This window comes from Haliaeetus leucocephalus, unplaced genomic scaffold (genome assembly GCF_000737465.1).
Source record: "Haliaeetus leucocephalus isolate CR32 unplaced genomic scaffold, Haliaeetus_leucocephalus-4.0 Scaffold41, whole genome shotgun sequence".
NCBI classification, from domain to species: Eukaryota; Metazoa; Chordata; class Aves; order Accipitriformes; family Accipitridae; genus Haliaeetus; species Haliaeetus leucocephalus.
Window position 1 is genome coordinate 1,256,847 of NW_010972477.1, and position 16,561 is coordinate 1,273,407.

Genomic DNA, 16,561 nt, shown 5'->3' on the forward strand with positions numbered 1-16,561 from the left:
ACCCACGAGTTTTACTTTTCCTGATTTTCTCCCCCATCCCACTGGGAAGGGCGGGGAGTGAGTGAGTGGCTGAGTGGTGCTTAGTTTCTGGCTGGGCTTAAACCCTGACACTTGCAGATGCACTATCCAATGAAAGAAAAGAAAAGAGAAGAGAGAAGAAGAGAGAAGAGAAGAGAAGAGAAGAGAAGAGAAGAGAAGAGAAGAGAAGAGAAGAGAAGAGAAGAGAAGAGAAGAGAAGAGAAGAGAAAAAACTCCCCACGAAAACCCTTTCCTTTAGCAGGAAAAACCTGCACTGTCATTTCTGAAAATACTAACTAGAAAATGGAAGTGACCAAACATGTGTCTTGTAATCGTCAGACTAAAGACACTTCAATCTGGACTTCTGGTGTAAATAAATGTTTTCCTTTTCTAGCTTGTTTTACAGTCTTCAATCTTTCAACACTGTAGTTAAATACCTTTTCACAATGTACAGAGAAAATAGTCAGCATGTTAGGTACCAGTCTGCATTGTAGCCTTTACTTGTGTTGCCTTAAATACGCCTTTCTACACAATATTGAGAATCTATTTCAACTTACTTTTTTTTTTTAATTCAGATAAATTATTTCAGATTAAAGTAGTTAAAAAATTGATTCAAGCAGCAATAAAAGTACTTTTTCCAGTACTGCCTGCTTAGTTGGGCTTTGGCATTTGATGAAGCAAGCAATTTAGGGCTAACTTGTTATCCATAAAGAAACATCTCAAAGATCCAATTTTTCTTTGATGCTCGTGGCCCACAACATAAATTAAAACCTGCGGGCTTCCTGGGTATTGCTGGTTTCCATTTTTATCCTTCAGTATTTAGTTAAAATACCACATTCAACCAAAAAACCTACACCAGCTTTGCTAATTTAATCTTTGTGTGTTTATGGAAGCAATTAAAAATAAAAATGAACTGCATATGGTCTGCCCTCGGAATTTATGTTAAGCTAAACTTCCTGCTGTCATTTTCTGATAGGGTAGAACTAATTTAATGCTGTTCTACTAAGTTATTATAATAAAAAACAGACCACAAAAAAGACCAATGTGAGAATTACACGAGTTTTTCATGAAAATAAACCTCACTTTACCTTTGCAGATGTCTGTGCAAGTAAGGTCTACCTGAAATCCTGCAGATGGTGTGGAAAACTGAGTTTGTACCTTGGGCCCTATAGCTGAGACTTGAACATCTGAAGCCAAACCTCATCTGCCCACCTACATTCTTTGCAGTGAAAGCCATACCTTACCATCTAAATTCATACATATTAAAAATTACTTATATATTCTTTTGTGCCTTGATTTGACATCTTCTGGCTTCCATGGAAACACAATGCATCATAGGGCTGCAAAGTGCAGAAACCTATCCTGAAGAAGTGAAAGAACTAAAGAAAGAAAGAACTGAATAAAGAAAACCTTTTATGGAATGACTTTAGGATTCAGAGAGTTATAGAGAAGCAACAATCTATGCTTTGGTCAGAAACTCATTCTGCAGGTGAGCAATTAAGATACTAAATCTTTCCAAAAGAGGCAGGGGAAAGAGGGGGTTGGTTGGTTTGTTTTATTTTGATTTGGGTCGGGGTTGGCTGGTGGGGGGACGGGGGTTGAAGTAGAGGGGTTGTAGAGATTGATGAGTTTTGGAAAAGTTGACTGTAAAGCATTTAGTAGTTTGAAATACCATTGTTGTGCTTAGACTATTTTATTCTGGAGATGGCAATTTGAGGAACATATGTTCAGACTTTCAGTTTTTCTCCAGGCAGGTAGATACATTCACTTTGAAGATGTATTTGTGTGAATAAAGGTCACAGGATTAAGCTCTGACTTCTTCAATATACAAATATGTTTTCTCTGCAAACCCAAATCCTAGGAAATCTGGAAAACATGCATATATCTTACTGGCATTGATGAAGTTGTTATTCTTTCTATACCACAAAACCCCTGAATTTTTTCTCAGATCCTGCAACATTATGTAAGATATTCACCAATGGGAAAGCTGCCCCTATATTAATTTTCACATTATCTGAAGTAGTTCTCAGTGATTGTTCCTAATTCACAAAATCTAAAACACCAACAGATTATTATTTTAAAAAGAGCTTTGAAGGTCAAGAGTGTGTAAACAAACCACATTAACTTGAAACATTTCTTTTTCCTACTACTCCTACTGTTCATTAGTGCATTAGACAGCAAATACAATTTCCCTAAGTCATCATCCTCAAATGCATTAAAAAGCTTTTCTAAAATCTTAGGATACATACAAGTTCTGGCAGTACTGTATATAGAAAAATGTTTGCATGGGATACATGTCAGCTATATGCTAAGCATAGTATAAAGTGCCCACATCGGATGATATAACAAAGTGTAAAGATGTCCTGTTAAATATAGCTTATTTGAATTATTATCACACATCCCCAATCTTAAAAAAATATTCATCTTTTTCCCTTAAGTCTTTCACAGAAAGAAATGCTTAGAATATCAAAGCCCAAGCTAGTGTCACATCAATTTGCTTACACAAATTCTCAAGCTCATCTGTGTTTCACATTCAAAAATCAGAGCTGCCTGTAATGTATTAGTAAAGGTCAGACCTAAGAACTCAGATGTAATGATTCACATCAGTCTGTACAATTATCTATTCTGTTTTTTCAGATACATATTTCATTCTTCCTCTTACTTCAACTAGAGAGGCATTCATATTTCCTGGTTTTAAAAGCTGGGACTGTCCAATTTGTCTAACCTTTTTTTTCCTGTCATGTTTCCTGAGGATAATTTCAAGGTATAAAGCGGATACCATGCTTAAAGTTCCAAATCTTTTTTTTTAATGCGCATCGTTGTAATGTTACTTTTGTTTTTCTTAAAATAAATATCCACAAGTGAAATAGATCAAATAATTAACCAGGTGACTTCGAGGGCTGAGATTTCTGAAGCTCTTACTGCACTTACTGTGGGATAGCTGAGGCAGTTACATAAACCAACCATGGGCTGACTGACACCTTCATGCTCTTTGCCTGCAGTGGGTATTACACTCCCTAAGCAATGTCGTATTCTGTGCAGTTTAAGCTATCAGAATCCTGATCTCATCTAAGTTTGGCTTAAAACTGAGTACCAGGATGTTTTATTCCTATTACCACCTTTTTACGTAGCACTACTGTCGGTGCAGAACCTAAGTAATTCAACATGACGAACGTTTCTGTGGAAACCACAGGACATGCAAGTGCAGACCAAAAGCAGTAACCAGTTCCAACAGTTACCTCAAATCTAAAGATGAAATATGAGCTCGCCTTTTATAGGCATCTTGCAGGTATGACAAAGACTTTTAGATGTTTAGGGGGTTTTTTCTTTCTCTTTGCAAAATTATGAAAAACCTGTCTCTGCCTTAAAATTAAAGAGATTTTGCTCAGACCGTCTGACAAGACCTTTCACAGAGAGAAATCACAGACAAAATAATTGTGAAACAAATACTAGAGAGTCCAAAGGCTGATTTATTAAATTATATATCATACATAATGTATTTATCTAATTGAAACAATAAGGCATTATATTTGCCTATTTGTAAATCTAAAAATTATTTTTTTTCTTCTTTCAAATGCTTACATGGTCAACACTAGATGTACTAAAAACTGGGACCTTTCAGCAGCAGTAAAAATGCCTATAAATTCATGCTTCATTCCTTCCTTCTTTCTGGCCTTCATTTTCTCTTTTATTTTCTTCCTCTCAGCCAGGCTGGCAACTCTACAGAGAGAAGATTAACACAAGCACTCCTGAAAAAGAAATCTTTCCCAGCACTACTCCTACAAGGTGAAATTGAGTAAAGTCATACCTTACAAAACCTGTAGCAATACTGCATCCAGCTCTGGGGCCCTCAACATAAGAAGGAAATGGACCTGTTGGGGTGAGCCCAGAGGAGGGCCACAAAAATGACCAGAGGGCTGGAGCACCTCTCCTGTGAGGGCAGGCTGAGAGAGTGGGGGTTGGAGAGTTGGAGAAGAGAAGGCTCCGGGGAGACCTTAGAGCAGCCTGCCAGTACCTAAAGGGGACCTACGAGAAAGCCAGAGAGGGACTTTTTACAAGGGCATGTAGTGATAGGACAAGGGGTAATAGCTTTAAACTGAAAGAGGGTAGATTTAGATTAGATGTAAGGAAGAAATTCTCTATGATAAGGGTGGTGAGGCACTGGAACAGGTTGCCCAGAGAAGCTGTGGATGCCCCATCCCTGGCAGTGTTCACGGCCAGGTTGGATGGGGCTTGGAGCAACCTGGTCTAGTGGAAGGTGTCCCTGCCCATGGCAGGGGGGTTGGAACTAGATGATCTTCAAGGTCCCTTCCAACCCAAACCATGCTATGGTTCTATGATCTGGGGACACATTTACAAGTTCATCTTATTTTTGGCACACATAATGGAAAACACTAGTAAATGTCAATATGTTCAAATTTTTAAAATACCATAACTATTTTAATTGCTGAAAATCACTCAAGTTTCATAGCATCTTTTTATTATTGTTGGTTATTCAAATGACACTAAAACAGACTTTAATGAAGTAAATTCCCATAAGAATTTAGAGTGCATCCCCTAGTTAGCTTAGATCATTCATGTAGGAAACTTTGCCCAATAACCCAATTTACTAGGAGGGCTGAATGAAGTTGTTTCCAAATTTAATCATTCTCAATCAATCTTTCAAGCTTTGACATTCTTCCAGTACAGAATGACCTGCTCATTATAAATACATTTAAAAGACCCACAATGATGTTATAGCATTTTATATTACCTTTTTGTATTTGCCAGTCTGTTCTGATGCTCTGCAAACAACAAAAAGAAAATGGATGTTTCTTAAAACCTCTCAATCATGGAAAATGGGCCCATGCAAATTCTGCAGCTGCACAAGTAGCCTTATTCTGACCTTTTTAGTACTAAAAAGAGCACAAAAGAAGGTGGATTTCCCAGTACTTCCTTAATGTAGCAAATCAATTCTCTCTAAGAAACAGGAGTACTTGTAAGGCAAATTGTGGGTTCCCAGACTCTTGCAACTAAGATATATTTAGATTTTTCACTAAAGTATGTGGAACAAAAAATGACACACATTCAGAAGCAGTCATCCTTAAAAAATCCTTAAAAATAAAGCAAATGTCTGTTTAAAAAAAAAAATCAACTGAACCTTTTCAACACAAATCTGTAAGTTTGGCAAACTGCCAGCAAATCTTAAAACAGCTGACTCTTAGAAGCCTGCTTCTATGTCTGGAGTCCCCTGTGCTTCCTCCATCGCCATCACAGAATATTACTGTCAAGGCACAGCTAGCCAAAGTCTGCTATTCAAGCTACAAGTAAATAAGACACTTTTAGCAATAACCAGGACTTCCAGATTTATTGCCCTAGAGCTGGTAGTCTGAAAAAGCCACAGAACTCGGCTATCAGCTCATCAGAAAAAGAGCTGGAGTCAAGCTGCTAAAAAGTATCATGGGAGCACAAAGTCTCGTGACTATGGCGTTTGTCAGTCATAAAAGCAATGGGAATCCTTGACGACAAGGCAGCAACATATGTCGAGACTCATGGCATATTTCAGGCACCTGAAAAAAACATGTTACTCAGTAATAACAGAATTTCCATTCCTGCAGAGCCACATAGTAACTTAGCCAGTGTTTCAGGACTAGTATTCTGGAAAATGTCTTCTGAATGGCACTTTTTAGTTCTGGCTACTAGTCTCCATGTGTCTCAGTTTTACAGATCATGATAGCAGCACCAATCAGAACATTGGCAGGCATCGGAAGGGGTGAAAACAACACATGAATTTTAAACTGAGGTTGTGATCCACTGTTTAACTTGGAACCTACTCCTGATGATCTGCACTCAACAGCGGGTCTTTATCTTCTTAAATGGTAAGAAAATTGGAGATCTAAATAGGCTAATATTTCCTGTGAAGAACCACCTAGTTTGACTTGCAAGTCATTTTAGTAAGTGTTTACACTTTACAGTCAGGAGACAAATACTTTTCCTGTGACATTTAAAATTAAGGGAGTTGAGATGGCAGGAGTGGTGGCCTTTGCAGATATTCAGCCAGCAATTCTCTAATGAATCATCAGACCTGTACACTGCCATGTAGAACTAAGTTCAGTACCTGCAAATACAAGACTTTGAAAGCACAAAAGTCATGGTAGGACAAAAGCTTGAACTTCACTAAAAGAGATTTCCATACGTAGAACAAAGTTCATCACAAAAAGCTCATGGAAATATGTTCAGTGTTTCCATTACTGTACAATATCAGTAATGTAAAAAGAGTTTTACTGAGGGTCCTTTAATAATTACTACAAACAATTTGTGGTCGTATAGCAACTTCTACCTCACACACTTTGATAGATTAGTTACTTGAGCCCTATAGCACACCTGGTATTAGCAAAAATCTGAACAATATGCACATTAACTTCAGGCAAAGAAGTTCTTTCAGAAATGACACAGTGGCAGAGACAGGCATAGAGCCCAAGAAAGAAGATGAACAGGCAATTAAGCATACTGATTATCAACTCCCTGAAACTGTTTCTGCACTGGCACAGACCCTTTTAATGTGGTAGAATTAGTCCTAAATCACTGTCATTGTAAAATTAGAATTAGCCCTACAAAAAGCAAGTATAAAAAAACCAAAACCAAAACAAACCATCCTCACTAATTCTTCAATTATGAGATTAAGAAAGATTGATTTTTCAGAAAACAAAAACTACTCATAAAGAGATGTCTAGCTTTAAGTCCCTTAAAAGCCAGCTATGCTTCTCCCCGATTCTACAATGAGTAGACTTGCCAGCATCCTCCAAATCCTTCTTCCATGACTGGCACTGAAATCCTCTTTGATTTGTGAAGTCTTTGGGGACCCAGTAGCTCACCTCTTCTTCAGCACTACCATCTAAAAAAGGCTGTTGCTGCCTCCCCCTAAGAAATATCTTTATATTCAGCAATGCAAAGAGAGTAAGAAGAGTTGTTATCAATTAATATGTATAAAATGATTGAAATAACCAGGGAGCTGCTAAAGTCCTGTGTATAGCCCCCATCAGTTAATATTTAAAATAGGGACACAATAACTAGACATGATTTAGGGTTTAGTAATAAACTATTGGACAATGGGGCTTTGTAAGTAGGTAGAATGCTTATGTCAGAAAAGGTAATGGATTGTGGTCTGATCAACAAACCTTGAAGAACCACTTGGAACTGCCAAGACAGAGTAAGAAGTAGGTAAAAGGTAATTCCTACAGGGGGAGATCGCGACCACCGACTCATTGACCACCTACTCAAATGATACCACCTACTCAAAAGAAGACAATGAAGGAAGAAGACAGTCTGCGTACTAATTTACATAAGGGGCAAAGAAGAAAGAACCAATCATTAAGGAAAATAACAATGAATATGTATTAGTTAAGTATATAAGTGTGAGAATTTTTGAGACAAGGGTGTGCTGTCTTGAGACAGGCACCCCATTCATGCGCATCAATGAAATTAATTTGAAAATACCTCGACTCTTGTGTGTTATTGGCTTGGAAATGGGGTAAATGAATCCGCTTTTAGGACAACAGAGTGGGGAGAGAGAAGAATCTTCTTTGTCTCAGGTCACTGTCCTCAAAATTGATCACAATACCACCTAATTCATCCAAGTAAGGCTTTCCTGTTAACTCCCAAGACTCAAAAGATTTGGAAGATGGGGAGAAAGGAGTAGGTCATAGTGACCTGCTAAGCGTAATTGAAATTGCATTTTTGTCCCTAATTGCTCTTTTCTTTCAGTCTTCCAACATATACATTATCTGAATTAGTTCAAAGCTAATAAAAGTAAAGCCTTCCGGTTCTGTTCAGAATCCTGGAAAGCCATCTGTAGCACAGCCTCTGAGTTGTTATATCTGCTGTTACCTCTGCTCTTTTTTCCCAAGAATTTCTGTGACTGATCTTCCAAAAATTACAAGTAATTTTCTTGAAAAGCATTTCACACACATTAGTGATACTATAATAGCTTTCTCTCCTTTCCACCTATCCACAGCATCTGAGAGGCATCCATGGGCATAGGTAGGAGAGGCAGTTGAAGAAATTGCCTCGCTCAGCCATGCAAAGAGGCAGAGAAGAATACACCTACACTTCTGTCACTCCAGTTCACTGCCAGGTACCACAGCACAGCCACCTCCTTGAGCAGTTTAAACTAAAGCCACGTTTTCATACATGCTTTAAGGTGGTGCTGTGCAAAAAAGGTGCCTCCCCTAGCACTCATCCTATCCTTGATCCCAGTGTGCACCATCTGAAGCGACTGCATGATTGCATGATGAAACAGATCAAAATTAAAACTTAGCAGAAGAGCAGGACTGCTTCTTTTGCACTGGTATCCTGAATTGCTTTTGAATGCATTTTCTCTGATTTCCAGTTAGTCAAATATGACTACTCTGGGCAGTTGGATAATGTCTTGATTGACTTCTCAAACAATGGTTTCTGATTGCAAATGTATGATGGGTTTGAACTGCATGCACCCATATATAGTGGGCAAAAATACAGAGTTAAGTTGTGGGTAAAAATGGAAGAAACTTAGAGTTACATTTTAAAGTTAGAGTAACAACTATGAACTCTGTGGAATTTCATTATAATACTTTGCAAAAATAGTATTGCATCATTTTATAACATTTTTTAAAGTAGGTACATCCTGGTTCTTGAACTTCTTTTTATGTCCTTCACACTATGACATTAAAACATGCTGTGAACATACTGTACACTAATATTGTCCTTAAATGAGGCTGGATGACTTTCACAAATGGAAACAAATTGTTATCTGATTGTAAAGATGATCTCAACAGTGGATGTGTTTCCTGCTGTTAGCTCACTTGGAATGTTCTTGGCTGAGACTCAAGGTCATTCTAATCCTGGCAAAGCTAAAAAAATAAATTTAAAAATGCCCATTGTCTTGCCTGTTTTTATAGAGTGTAAATCCTTTTGAATGCTGTGAATTATGCTAACTCTAATTAAGTCTAACTGAGTCTAATACTACTTGTGTACATTATAATTAGAGGCAGCCTTGCTAGGGCACTGCGTTGGGACACATAAGACCTGAGGCTCTACTAACACTTCTTGAGGGCAGGGTTTGACTCACAATAATGTGGTTTAAGAGTGCTTATGTACAGGACAATCTTGATTTCATTGGAGGCCTTTAAATGCTTCTGAAACATAGTAAAGGAGAAAAGAAATAATGTTTTCCACTATTTGATGGCATTTGCATGCTGCTCTGAACCAGTATTAACAAAAAATAACTAGTCGACGTATAGGAACATACTAGCTCTGACATCACTGTCACTGAAAAGAAAGACCAGGATAGAAAACACTTATGTGGACCTTTCTCTTCTTTTTTTTTTTCCCTATTTTCCCAAACTCTACATAGAAACAAGCCAAAATCCTGAAATATTTTATCAAAAGAGATAATCTACTGACCCTAGCCTCCTCAATCTCATGCAAGTTTGGCAATTATTCTGTCAATCATTAATCATCCTTGTTTTCACTGCTAAACATGTTATCCTCAGCTTGTCCAGGAAGCCTCCTGTTCCCCTCCGTTCCCATTCTTTTTGAAGACCTACTTTTGCTGGGAAAGTTGCTGACTAACCACGGCACATTTGAAGGGAAATGGGAAACAGTTTACGGGCCCTAGCAGGAGGGCTAAAGATGATCTTGAATAGCATATCACCTTCTATTAGTGTGTCATAATTGTGTCAACCGCAGCAGGCCTGGAGAAAATAAGTATTCCTTTATTCTCTGTAGAGACTGAGCAGCCTATTTTCAGGTACTGAAAAGTACAACTTTGTGAATCTTCAAGCTGCACCACTAAAAGCTAAAAAAAGCCCTTGCTTTATTATTACACCAGTTCCTGTTCTATTTTGATCACATGGCTGAGGAAATCTTGAAGGAAAATAAAGATTACCCCTTCCCTATTTCTCTCTGAAAAGCACCATTTAATTTGGTAGACAGGAACTACATTTGTTTAATTTCTTTAGCATTCCTTCCATTGAAAAATAAAATTTAAGGTGTTCAGGTTACTGTTGTTACAACAAACAGATCTATAGGAGGTTTATGTGGTTTCTTTACATTTACACATAAGTTGTAAATTTAGCCCAGAGCTAGCTCTTTAGTAACTCTCCTTCAGAAATTAGTCCTGCTAGCTAGATTCAGTTTCAGTTCCTCAGGGTTTTTTTCTTCTAAAGAAACTACAAGAGGATAAATGAAAAGCTCTATCAGATCAATTGACATCAGTTCACAATTCACCAGTGGAAAATCTAAGGTGTATAGTTTCAGAACTGTCTATCAGTTAAGGGCTTCAAGTTAATTAAAAGTTGAAATGAAAGAAAAAAGATGTTGTTATTTTGATTATGCAAATCTCTGTTCTGGTGGATTCAACTGATTATCTTGAAATTTACTTTGAAGAATTTAAACAGCAAGTGCCTCAAGTTCACGTTACTTGTTGTTGGGATAAAGACTTTCTTTATATTTCAGCTTTGAGAATGGCAAAGGGGATTTACTTTCTTTAATAGACAAAGGCTGGTTTAACTTCTTGACAATGTCCAGACCCTGGTGGTTTATTTAAATTGTATTTACATGAGCACAGCCTTGAGGAAACATCACAGATTGTCAGGTTTTAGGGCCTAGGCTGTGGTGACACCTTTTGTTTAAGTATTGCTCTATTAGATGTATTCCAAAATTAGAACCGTTGTGATGGCCCTAGACTAGAGGACTTGACAAGCCAAAGACTACCTTCAAGCCCATTATGCTTTATTAGATTAATTTTAACTTCATAATACCTCAAAAAAATAATCATATAAAGGAGTATGCTACTACCCCTCTCTCAATCACCTTGTTTTTCTTCAGAAAGGCACAGAAGGCATACAAATAAAAACTGTGCTAACATAGGAGCGAAGAACAAAATTCTAAAGTCCTACTGATTAAAATTTCAGCATGGTGTTTTGCAGTTATTTTTCATGATACATATTCAACCGTAAGATCTTAATTCTTCTCTTGACAAGCAAGAAACAGGATTACTAATCCAACTTCCCCCCTGCCCCAAAACACATTCCAAATATTGTGCTGCTAGATTTCCCTCATAGCAACAAAGGGTGAAGGCAGCATAGAAGGGAACTAGATTTGCCAAATGGAGAATGTAAACAGAGCGCTTAGCAGCCTTTCAATAAAAGATAGAAAACTAATGCTTCTCTCTCTGTTGGCTCACAGTACAATACAATTGCTGCTGGTGTAAGGATTTCCAGGATTAGTACAGGAATTATGTTTCAGAACATGAAGTTCAAATCATTTTTGGAAAAAAACCAGTATTTATGTATATTTTTTTCTATCAATGTCAATCTTGTAGAAAAAATGTAATTCCATAAAAATTTGGCTGAAAAAGAAAAGAAAGAGTAAAAATATTCAAGACTGCTCAACGTACCTATTTTCTCCATAAAGCCAGCAAGTAAGCAAACTTCCATTTAACACATCTATGAAAATTCCATAATTAAAGTATGCATATGGGTAAAACTGCACGCTGAAATAGAAGACTGTTCAAGTACAACCTTATGGAGGTTAGACCTTTTCTTCTCCCCCAAAGTACCATATTCCTAAAATCTAACACACCCTCTTTAATGAAGCATAAACTTAAAAACAACAACAAAATGCACTTACCTTACAATTAGGTCAAACTATTTTTCCATTCCATTCCACTTAATCTGTATCAAAGTACTTCTAATGATTTTCTCTGTAAACAAGTAAGCAGCAAATTAATTCTATATATCAAGCTATGGAAAAGTTTTATTTTGTACTCTGAGTACCGTCCTTTAATACAAGAAAGTACTGAATTACAAGAAATGCTGCAAAATCCCCTGTTTCACCACTGTTAATGTTTCTGGGAATTTACTTTAATAGTAGCTATTCATAGCATGTGTTTCCTACGAATGTTAATAGCATAATAATATTGATATTTGATATTGATAATCTATTTGAAAGAGTTTGATATTGATACTGCTATATCTATATTGATTTTTGATACAAAAACCTTCAGCTTACTCCATTTTTTTTAAGAAATTTTGAATGCAAGCAGGCTGGAAACTAGCACAAAGGATCTGAGAGGAAGTGTCAAGTGTATGCCGAACTACAGACATTTTTCTTTGAGGCATGCCAGCAACCAGCAGGTATAAAGTGGTCTACAGGCAGCAGTTTATGAAAAAAAAGGCCCTGAGATGTGGAAAACAATTGCTCCTATTTCAGGTGATTGCTAGATTATAGTATTGAAGTTAGGCACCTACGTTGCTATTCATCAGAGCAAGAATCCAAAGCAAGCACACCGAAGCAAAAACACCCTACACATCTCTTCCTGCAATTTCTCTAACCTTATCCAGTATTAGAGCAGCAACTACCGTTTGTCAGACTAGTGTGCCACCAGGGATTCCAACCCACTCCTAGAAGGTACAACCTGGCTTTCAGATCGGAAGGGGGGAGTCTGGTCACCTTGGCATCGTGCTGCTCCTACCTCGGCAGAAGTACAGAAAGTAAAGCATCGAGTTCATTTGGAAAGTAGCTCGATACAAAATAGGCTTTGAGCTCCAACACAAATACACATTAACAGGGAAGCAAGAGCTTTTGCCTCAGGTGCTCTGTAGTAATTATTCTGACCATGCTACTATTTTAGGACACAGGAAAGGTGCTTAGAGATCGCTTGCTGGTCAGTGAATGGACTAGTAAAATGAAACATAATAAACTACAAAACATTATAAAAGAGCAAAGAACGGTGTATTTTTATGGAGCTGTTTGCTGGCTTGGCAACTTAGAATAGTAGCTTTCACCATCATGATTTAACCCTGGAGCACTGAGCAAAGCACAGTCTGTATAGCCCAAACAACTCAGACATTGAAAAGAGGAAGCACTGACCTCCTCCTTCGGCCTAACACAGTTCAATTCCTTGGCTGTAGGTAGCCCAAAGGACCTAGTCCTGTTTTGGGGTTCTCTTTCCTCTTTCTCGCTTTTCTTGTGTATTTTACTTCCTTTACACGCTTCCCTTGTGTGTTTTTGTTTCTATTTCTCTGCCTTTCCATCTCCATGTTATTTCTGTATCTCCCTTCTGTGGTGGTAAAATTACTAACATTTAAGATTTGAGTAGTCTGGCTAAGAAGTTTATCCTAACTAGAAGAACATTCCTTTCGACTAAAAGCTAAGAGTCTGTGATTCTTTCCAACTCCCCGCTTCTGAGCTAACACTGGGTGTGCCACTCCTGGGGGCTCCACCAAGAGCCATCTCTTCATACTGTCGCATTATTTATTATTGCTTGATTTCTTCTTAGAATTCTGGCTGTTAGCAAGCTACTTAGGGAGTCCATCCCTCCCAGAGGTTGATGCCTGCCCTTGTTAACACTGAAATGATTATTTTCCTCTCCTCTTTCTTTTTTTCTGCAACAGCATATAGGCTGGGTCTCTGCAATCACTTGGGAGAGAACAGGGGAGCAGAGGGGGAGACGCTGTCCGAATGTTCTCTCACTATGATCACAGTTAGTAAAGCTTCTGTCTGACCTGTCCTAAATGGTACTTGCGTTATTATGCACTTGGAGCCCCCAGATTCTCTGGCACTTCTTTAAACCTTTGATTACACTCTCACCATTTGCATGTGCTAGGTTTTACCAAATGATAACAGAAGCCAGCAAAAGAGAACCAGTAATTAACTTTCCCACATTTGTTCCAAAAGGCCAGTGAAGTAGGGTGAAGTTTCCCATTAATTTCCATCAGTTTCCTGAGCGTTACCTTATAGTGGAACACTTGCTGAAATCACAGTGACAAATAAACTTTTTCCCTTTTCTTACATTGCAATGGTTTTAATCATCAAATGCTGAATTAGAAGCATTGTTGTAGCAATGGTGGTCTACAGAGATAAGTGAAGCAAGGTGTCTTGGGAGGGCTAATTATTTTTTATTTAACAAACCAATAGTTTGGGAGAAAAGATAGGCAAGAGACCAAGCACACAAACCTTTTTTCAAATCATGTTGAAACAGATTTAACATTTTTGCTCCTAGCTCCTTAAACGTTTCCCAGTTGTTCTCTCCTTCTGTTGCCTCCAGTATAAACTATTTTGCTCCACAGTAACTCATGGCTAAAATAATACAATTTATTTGCCTGATATTAATTCATTACATATGCTTTACAGGAAATTAGGGAAACTGTGTCACTAAACGTGGTAGAGCTACACATGACTTACATGATATTTACAACTGCATACACACCCATACATTTTCAAAACCATAGTCTCAACTGGGTAGTTCATCTTAACTAAAAAAGTTCACTCTCCATGCACTTAAGCTTTTGTTTGCTGATCTCTTACCATGATACACGGATGAAAAAAATGTGACAAATGATGGCTTTTTCCAATAAGACACAGAGAAGATTAAAAGCACACCTTAGTGATGATAATATTTATGTTACAGAAAGAATAGCAAGTAACATTTACCCATATCTGAATGTTTTAATTTTGCTTTTAACAACATGGTTTGAGAAAGCTTTCCAGTACATTCTCTCTTTGTTTCTTGAGCCTTTCTAACTCCTTGGGAACATGATGCATAGGTCTGTAGTCAGCATCAAACAGAACCCCCCAAAAAAGACTTTAAAATCAGAAAAATAATTTTTAATGTAGTAAATGGCAGGTGTGATTAAAGCAACACAAGTATTGCAGCAATGCTAAAATCAGTGGGCTTGCTGCAAAGGTACTTCCAAAAGTTCTATTTCTCCTTCTTTTTCCAGCTAATAAAGTGCAGATAGCTGGGCTAATTTTTCTTTCATTATGTCACCTTTGTGTTCCCTGTATACTCAGTAGAGAGAAGAAGCTATGTCAAGCATGCAGCTCCTTTTGTCCCAAATTAAGACACGCAAAATAGCTCAAGTGCCTATTCTCTCCTATTTGCCTCCTTTAGCATTAGAAGCATCTAATACAAAAATAAATGTATAAATCATAATTAGCACTATAAGAACAACTAATTTTCCATTTCACTGACCAACAGAAACTTAATAAATAGTGTTGTTCTCTTTCCTGAGAAACAGCAAGTGGGGAAATAAGCTATGCCTTTGAAAGGGCTTCAGTGCATTGCTTTCTCCATCTCATTGACATCAGAGCAAAAGAGATTACAGGAAGAACTATACCTCCTGGCCAGCATACTTTAAAGCTAGTCTTCCCACAGAGTAACATGTAAAATAAAACCCAATCCTCTGAGTACAGGAAATCTGTCTGTTTCTAACTGATAACTACACAGTGTACCTACAACTAGAAAAGACTCTTTTCTCTACTAACTCGTAGACACTTCTGAGTTAGATTTGCACCAGTATGGTATGCTACATTTTTCCAGTAAATTAAAGCCAGAGTTCTGAAAGTACTGCTCAAATAAGTGATGTCTTATGCAGATACAGGCAAACAATAACTTGTTTTATAAAACCAGTCAGTCACACAACTGAGAATGTACAGAGCCATGTACGGCTCTTTCACTGAGATACAAAATGTAATAAATAAAAAAAAAATCCATTGTGCAAAATAAGCTTCTCTTCTGAAACGATAGACAGTTTGGCACATTTTTTTTAACCCATGTAAAGGTGCTTTTTCCTATTAAACTCATTTTAAGATGAGTGTGGAAAGATTTTGCTCAGCCTTACTTATACTCATGGGGGCCTAGCTTTAAATAATGTAGCTAATTCACTGGCCTCAAGGTGCTTTGTTTTCTATTTTGAGACAGCTGAACTCCAAAAAGGTAAGTCACTGTTAGCTGCTCTGTTAATAAAGTACACAGTTGCTATTGGTGCATTGTGCATTAGACTGCACTGTTCTTGTCTTCCAAAGAGCAGACTATTGGCTTCCCTTAGGCTCTCATGCCCCCATATGTTGAACTCTAGAATATCAGTTCTTCACACTTAGTCTTGTAAAAGCTTGGAAACACTTGTGCCACTGTGCTTACAGTTACCTTCTCAATTAGGAAAAAAGATACAATCAAGTCACAGGATGTTGTTATTTACATGGTGTCCTGGTTTCGGCTGGGGCAGAGTTAATTTTCTTCCTAGTAGCTGGTACAGTGTTGTGTTTTAGATTTAGTACAAGAATAATGTTGATAAACTGATGTTTTACTTGTTGCTAAGTAGTGCTTATCCTAAGTCAAAGACTTTTCAGTCTCCAATGTTTTGCCAGGGAGGAGGTGCACAAGAAGCTGGGAGGCAGCACGGCCAGGACAGCTGACCCGAACTAGCCAAAGGGATATTCCATAGCATGGAACGTCATGCTCAGTATATAAACTGGGGGGAGTTGGCTGGGAGGTGCTGATCGCGGCTCGGGCATTGGTCAGCGGGTGGTGAGCAACTGCATTGTGCATCACTTGTCTTTTCTTGGGTCTAATTTCTCTCTCTTTTTGTTATCTCCCTTTTCATTACTATTTTTTTTTTTTTTCAGTTATTAAACTGTTCTTATCTCAACCCACAAGTTTTACTTTTTTTTCCAATTCTCCTGCCCATCCCACTGGGGGGGGGGGGGGGGGGGGGGGGGGGGCGGTGGGGGGGTTTTGTTT